The sequence below is a fragment of the Arachis hypogaea genome, chromosome 16 (genome assembly GCF_003086295.3).
Source record: "Arachis hypogaea cultivar Tifrunner chromosome 16, arahy.Tifrunner.gnm2.J5K5, whole genome shotgun sequence".
NCBI lineage: Eukaryota > Viridiplantae > Streptophyta > Magnoliopsida > Fabales > Fabaceae > Arachis > Arachis hypogaea.
Window position 1 is genome coordinate 121,079,007 of NC_092051.1, and position 8,184 is coordinate 121,087,190.

The window sequence follows — 8,184 nt, forward strand, 5'->3', positions numbered from 1 at the left end:
TCAGACAGACTCTGAGAAATTATATTGACTTGCTGAGTCAATATTTTATTCTGAGCCAATATGGCATTCAGAGTATCAATCTCAAGAACTCCTTTCTTCTGAGTTGACCCATTATTCACAGGATTCCTTTCAGAGGTGTACATGAATTGGTTATTTGCAACCATTTCAATGAGTTCTTGAGCTTCTGCAGGAGTCTTCTTCAGATGAAGAGATCCTCCAGGAGAGCTATCCAATGACATCTTGGATAGTTCAGACAGACCATCATAGAAGATTCCTATGATGCTCCATTTTGAAAGCATGTCAGAAGGGCACCTTCTGATCAATTGCTTGTATCTCTCCCAAGCTTCATAGAGGGACTCACCATCCTTCTGTCTAAAGGTTTGGACTTCCACTCTAAGCTTACTCAATTTTTGAGGTGGAAAGAACTTTGCCAGGAAGGCATTGACTAGCTTTTCCTAAGAGTTCAGGCTTTCCTTAGGTTGTGAATCCAACCATGTTCTAACTCTGTCTCTTATAGCAAAAGGAAAAAGCATAAGTCTGTAGACTTCAGGGTCAACCCCATTGGTCTTGACAGTGTCACAGATTTGCAAGAACTCAGCTAAGAATTGATGAGGATCTTCCAATGGAAGTCCATGAAACTTGTAATTATGTTGCATTAGAGAAACTAATTGAGACTTAAGCTCAAAGTTGTTTGCTCCAATGGCAGGGATTGAGATGCTTCTCCCATAGAAATCAGGAGTAGGTGCAGTAAAGTCACTGATGAGCGGATAATTTATATGCTTTTTGGCATTGTTTTTAGTATGTTTCTAGTAAGATCTAGTTACTTTTAGGGATGTTTTCATTAGTTTTTATGTTAAATTTACATTTTGGGACTTTACTATGATTTTGTGTGTTTTTCTGTGATTTCAGGTATTTTCTGGCTGAAATTGAGGGACTTGAGCAAAAATCAGATTCAGAGGTTGAAGAAGGACTACTGATGCTGTTGGATTCTGACCTCCCTGCACTCAAAATGGATTTTCTGGAGCTACAAAACTCAAAATGGCGCGTTTCCAATTGCGTTGGAAAGTAGACATCCAGGGCTTTCCGGCAATATATAGTAGTCCATACTTTGCCCGAGTTTAGATGATGCAAACTGGCGTTCAACGCCAGCTCTCTGCCCAATTCTGGCGTCCAGCGCCAGAAACAAGCTGCAAAGTGGAGTTCAACGCCCAAACTAGCACAAAAGCTGGCGTTCAATTCCAAGAAGGACCTCTACACGTGCAACACTCAAGTTCAGCCCAAGCACACACCAAGTGGGCCCCGGAAGTGGATTTATGCATTAATTACTTACTTCTGTAAACCCTAGTGACTAGTTTATTATAAATAGGACTTTTTACTATTGTATTAGATATCTTTGATCAGTTGTATGCTATCTTAGATCACGTTTGAGGGCTGGCCTCTCGGCCATGCCTGGACCTTCTTCACTTATGTATTTTCAACGGTAGAGTTTCTACACTCCATAGATTAAGGTGTGGAGCTCTGCTGTTCCTCAAAGATTAATGCAAAGTACTACTGTTTTCTATTCAATTCAACTTATTCCGCTTCTAAGATATTCATTCGTACTTCAACCTGAATGTGATGAAAGTGACAATCATCATCATTCCCCATGAACGCGTTCCTGACAACCACTTCCATTCTACTTTCGATTGAATGAGTGTCTCTTAGATCTCTTAATCAGAATCTTCGTGGTGTAAGCTAGAATGATGGCGGCATTCAAGAGAATCCAGATAGTCTAAACCTTGTCTGTGGTATTCTGAGTAGGATTTAATGATTGAATGACTGTGACGAGCTTCAAACTCGCGAGTGCTGGGCGTTAGTGACAGACGCAAAAGGAGGGTGAATCCTATTCCAGCATGATCGAGAACCGACAGATGAATAGCCGTGCCGTGACAGGGTGCGTTGACCATTTTCACTGAGAGGAGGGGATGTAGCCACTGACAACGGTGATGCCCTTTCATAAAGCCAGCCATGGAAAGGAGTAAGACTGATTGGATGAAGACAGCAGGAAAGCGGAGGTTCAGAGGAACGAATGCATCTCCATACGCTTATCTGAAATTCTCACCAATGATTTACATAAGTAATTCTATCCTTCTTTTATTACTAAATTTTGAAAACTACATAACTGTTTTATATCCGCCTGACTGAGATTTACAAGGTGACCTTAGCTTGCTTCATACCAACAATCTCCGTGGGATTCGACCCTTACTCACGTAAGGTATTACTTGGACGACCCAGTGCACTTGCTGGTCAGTTATGCGAAGTTGTGAAAATATGTTTAGACCATGGTTCTGTGCATCCGTTTTTGGTGCCATTGCCAGGGAATCAATTTCGAACAACAATTCACAACCTGAGTAACAATTTCGCATACCAGTCACCAAGCACCTTCTTTGCATTGTTGGCATTGTTGTTGTTTTCGGCTGCCATGGTTTCTTCTTCTTTGAAGAGTTCTGTTAGGCCCTCTAAAGAGAATTGTTCTTTAGCTTCTCTTAGCTTTCTCTTCAAGGGCCTTTTAGGTTCAGGATCAGCTTGAACAAGTATGCCTTTATCTTTGTTCCTACTCATATGAAAGAGAAGAGAACAAGAAAGTATGGAATCCTCTATGTCACAGTATAGAGATTCCTTGAAGTGTCAGAGGAAAAGAAGAATAGAAGGAGGAGGGGAGAAGAGGGAATTCGAACTTATCAAGAGGGACAGAGTTCGAATTGCACCTTGATGAGGAGTCTTAGTCCCTTAAATAGAAGGATGTGAGAAGAGGGGAAGAAATTTTCGAAATTAATTAAGAGATTTTAAAAAGAAATTTGAAAATTTGATTGAGATTTTCGAAAACTAAGATTGGGAAAGAAATAAAGTGATTTTTGAAAAAGATTTTGAAATTAGAAAAAGATATGATTAAAAAAAATAATTTTGAAAAAGATGTGATGGAAAAGATATGTTTGAAAAGATATGATTGAAAATCAATTTAGAAAAAGAAAATTTTTAAAATTAAAGTTGATTACTTGACTCTCAAGAAATTAAAAGATATGATTTTAAAATTTAAAGTTTGATCCTTTCTTAATAGGTAAGTAACAACTTGAAAATTTTGAAGTAAATCTTCAATTGAAGCAAGGATTTTTGAAAATGGTAAAAATAAATATAAAATGGAAAGAAATTGATTTTGAAAGAGATATGATTGAAAAGATATGATTTGAAAAAGATTTGATTTTGAAAAATTATGAAAACTTGAAAAAAATGTGAATTAAAAACAAAATCTTCCCTCTAGTGCCATCCTGGCGTTAAACGCCCAGAATGGTGCCCATTCTAGCGTTTAACGCCCAAATCTCTACCTTTTTGGGCGTTAAACGCCCAGCCAGGTACCCTGGCTGGCGTTTAAACGCCAGTTTTCCTTCTTCACTGGGCATTTTGAACGCCCAGCTTTTTCTGTTTGATTCCTCTTCTGAATGTTCTGAATCTTCAATTCTCTGTATTATTGACTTGAAAAGACATAGTTTTAAAATATTTTTGAATTTTTGATGATGAGAAACAATAAAAATGCAACTAAGATCACATAAACAACGCATGCAAGACACCAAACTTAAATGTTTGTATACTAAGGACTATAACAATAAAAAAAATGCATATGAAAAACAACAAAACACACTAAACAAGAGAATTTAAAGATCAGAGCAAGGAAATCATCAAGAACAACTTGAAGATCAATGAAGAACAATATGTATAAATTCGAAAAATGCAAGAAGAACAGAAACATACAATTGACACCAAACTTAAAATTAAGCAATAGACTCAAACAAGAAACATAAAATATTTTTGGTTTTATGATTTTATGAAATTTTTTTGTGATTTTCAAAAATTATATAGAAAAGAAAATAAAGAGGATAAAAAATTTTAATAAGAATTCCAGGAATCATGCAATATTAGTCTAAAGCTTCAGTCTAAAAAGATTAGACATGTTTAGCTAAGCTTCAGCAGGACATTACATTCAACAGCTAAATTGATGGGAATCAATCAGCTTTTGTGATGATAAGAACATCACCTTGAAACTCTAGAATTCATTCTTAAAAATTCTGAAAAGCACCTAATCTAAGCAACAAGATGAACTGTTAGCTGTCCAAACTCAAACAATCCCCGGCAACGGCGCCAAAAACTTGGTGCACGAAATTGTGATCATCAACAATGGCGCCAAAGACTTGGAGCTATCAAACGTGAATCACACTTTGTCACAATTCCGCACAACTAACCAGCAAGTGCACTAGGTCGTCCAAGTAATAAACCTTACGTGAGTAAGGGTCGATCCCACGGAGATTGTCGGCTTGAAGCAAGCTATGGTCATCTTGTAAATCTCAGTCAGGAAGATTCAAATGGTTATGGAGTTTAAGGTGATGAAAATAAACATAAAATAAAGATAGAGATACTTATGTAATTCATTGGTGGATTTCAGATAAGCGTATGAAGATGCTTTGTTCCCCTTGAACCTCTGCTTTCCTATTGCCTTCTTCTAATCATTCATACTCCTTTCCATGGCAAGCTTTATGTTGGGCATCACCGTTGTCAATGGCTACATCCTATCCTCTCAGTGAAAATGGTCCTGATGCTCTATCACAACATCGGCTAATCAGCTGTCGGTTCTCGATCATGTCGGAATAGGATCCATTGATCCTTTTGCGTCTGTCACACGCCCCACAATCGCGAGTTTGAAGCTCGTCACAATCATCCCTTCCCAGATCCTACTCGAAATACCACAGACAAGGTTTAGACTTTCTGGATCTTAGGAACGACCGTCAATAATTCTAGCCTATACCACGAAGGTTCCAATCTTAGATTAAAAACCCAAGAGATACGCATTCAAGCCATTGCTAGTAGAATAGAGGTGGTTGTCAGGCACATGTTCATAGGTGAGAATGATGATGAGTGTCACGGATCATCACATTCATCAAGTTGAAGAATGAATGAATATCTTGGAGAAGAAATAGACTTGAGTTGAATAGAAAAACAATAGTACTTGTATTAATTCATGAAGAACAGCAGAGCTCCACACCTTAATCTATGGTGTGTAGAAACTCCACTGTTGAGAATACATAAGAACAAGGGTCAGGCATGGCCGTGAGGCCAGCCTCCCAAAATGTGACTAGTGTATGAAAGTATGAGTAAAAGATCTAAAGTATATGAAAAGTATGAAAATACAATAGCAAAAGGTCCTATTTATAGAGAACTAGTAGCCTAGGGTTTACAGAAATCAGTAATTAATGCAAAAATATTCTTCCGGGCCCACTTGGTGTGTGCTTGGGCTGAGCATTGAAACTTTCATGTGTAGAGACTTTTCTTGGAGTTAAACGCCAGCTTTTGTGCCAGTTTGGGCGTTTAACTCCAGCTTTAGTGCCAGTTTGGGAGTTAAACGCTAGAATTCTTGAGCTGACTTGGAACGCCTGTTTGGTCCATCAAATCTTGGGCAAAGTATAGACTATTATATATTTCTAGAAAGCCCAGGATGTCTACTTTCCAACGCAATTGAGAGCGTGCCATTTGGGCTTCTGTAGCTCCAGAAAATCCACTTTGAGTGCAGGGAGGTCAGAATCCAACAGCATCTGCAGTCCTTTTTCAGCCTCTGAATCAGATTTTTGCTCAGGTCCCTCAATTTCAGCCAGAAAATACCTGAAGTTACAGAAAAATACAAAAACTCATAGTAAAGTTCAGAAAATTGAATTTTAAATAAAAACTAATTAAAATATACTAAAAACATACTAAAAACAATGCCAAAAAGTGTATAAATTATCCGCTCATCAGGCTACTACAAGGTGTCCGACCTCGAAGGATGAGAGTTACCAAGGTCATGGCACGCGTGTAACCTAAGAAGATACTACACTTAGAAAGTAATAAAGATCTTAGGTCAATGTGCACTCTTTTTCCTGAAAAGGTTTTTTAATGAGGCGCCAAGCCAAGATCTACAAGATTGCCGGATTTAGAAGGGTAAGCACTTTTATGTATACGCGTGTAACCTAAGAAGATACTACACTTAGAAAGTAATAAAGATCTTAGGTCAATGTGCACTCTTTTTCCTGAAAAGATTTTTTAATGAGGCGCCAAGCCAAGATCTACAAGATTGCCGGATTTAGAAGGGTAAGCACTTTTATATATATATATATATATATATATATTCCTGTTTATATGCCTATTTTCTACTTGAATAAAACTTTTCAGATTTAAAAATTTCCTACCAAGACGCATTAATCTGAGCGCAGAAATTCATCGCCGGCAAAGATAAAAACAGAATTCATCACACGATTTCGACAAGGTCGGCAAAGATGAAAACAGAATTCATCACCCGATTTTGACAATGTCGGCAAAGATGAAAACAGAATTCATCACCCAATTTCGACAAGATCGGCTAAGATGAAAGCGATAAAAATAGATTAATGCAAGAAGTTATAAAAAGTAATCCATAAAAAGTGGCTTGACGATGTCTGACTAAAAATAGAATACTAAAAATAACTTAGCAACAACTCGGACCGACAAGAGACGTCGGACCAACAAAAGCTACAGCTTGGACCGACAAGAGAAGTCGGACCAACGAAAGTTATGGCTTGCACCGACAAGTAAAGTCAGACCGACGAGAAACGTGAGTTAAAAGGGATATGGTTTAGCCCAAAAAGCCACGGCTCCACAACAAGGCTATCGAAATTATCCAGACTAACTAAAAAATGGTTCAACCAAAACGCTAAAAAGTTATCGGACAAAGTTAGCCCCAAAGGTCATCTCGCCCCAAACAAAAGATGGACTAAACAAAGATCTAAAGGTGGTCGGACAACCAAGTACCAACGCTCTATAAAGATCTACAAAAGTTGCAAAGACACGGACAGTATAGAAATATACACTTCAAAATAAAAACATTTAAAAGACTCAAAAGGCCACCTGAAAGGCAAGCCTCAAGAGTTTAAAAGTGTTTTGTTAAAGTTGCATAAGAAGCAAATAAGAATTAAAGAAGTTCACCATCACAAAAAATAAAGTTTAAAAATCCCACAAATCAGGCTGTACAGATCAAACCCAAAAAATCATAGAGGATCCAAAGTTTTTCCAATAACGGCATCCATAGATAAAGGTGGAGGAACAACGTTCATAGGGGTGGCGTCCATAGTTCCATCATCCCGATTAAGAATTTGACAATCCGGATCAGGTTCGGGATGGCCAACCTCAGCAGAAGGAGTTGAAGAAGTCGTGGCTGCAGAAGCTTTGACTGGTGGCGCAGGAGGAGGAGGTCCGTCATCTTCGTCATCCGGGGCGGGCACTATTTTACCATCCTCCACTACATTGTCCAGGCTAAAGAGAGTAACGTCGAGTTCAAGAGCAAGAACTCGGACCTGTGCCTTCAAATTTTCATAAGCACTCGTCACGGTATCTACAAGGTGACCCTGGAGATTGGCATAATTCTCAAGGGCAGATTCGAGCCTCTCCCTCAGCTCCAACACCTCGGCATAATTGCGGGTATAACTCTCTTTGTGTTTCTTCGCCATCTCCTCAGCCAAATTTACAGCCGCCTCAGCCTTGATAGCTCGAGACTTCTCCTTCTCCAAGTCCAGCTCTAGCTTCGCCACCCTAGCATCCAGCTCATCCTTCAAGCCCTTGATTCTATCAAACTCTGACTTGGCATCCTCAAGAAAAGCTTTCGTCGCATGGACTGGGGAGCCCTGGACAGTGCGATATAAGGCCGCACCCATATGGGCCATCCGGATACTGTTATTAGTGATAAAGCTCAAGTGTTGAAGGAGGGACATATCATCCATTGAAAGTTAACCAAAAGGAGCAATTTGATTATCAACAAACCCCACAGCATCAAAATCAGGGGCATCCAAGTCGAAAGGATCCACAGTTTTCTATTTTTCCACAGTTTTCTGTTTTTTGGGAGGAGGACCAGCAGTAGGAGAGCAGACAGCACCAGAGGTCGAATGGGGAGGATCAGAAGGAACCAAGCGAACCTGGAGAGTCGGGATGACTTTCCTCAACCCAGCAGTGTCCAAGGTCGGCTTCTTCAGAGAAGCTTGAGACGATCCTTCTCCAGAAGTCTTGGCTGAGATATTTTGAGTGGCCATTGCCTTCTTAGCCCTATGAAAATGCTTCATAGAATCAGAAGACTTTACCATCTCTGAAAAAGCAAAA

General features: G+C 39.1%; 1 non-coding gene across 1 annotated transcript; it reads left to right on the plus strand.

The window, feature by feature from the left end:
• Positions 1-293: 293 nt before the first annotated feature.
• On the plus strand, positions 294-401 carry LOC112760267 (small nucleolar RNA R71). The gene has a single exon (XR_003180717.1). It is a non-coding gene; the product is annotated as a small nucleolar RNA R71 (small nucleolar RNA).
• The last annotated feature ends 7,783 nt before the right edge of the window (positions 402-8,184 follow it).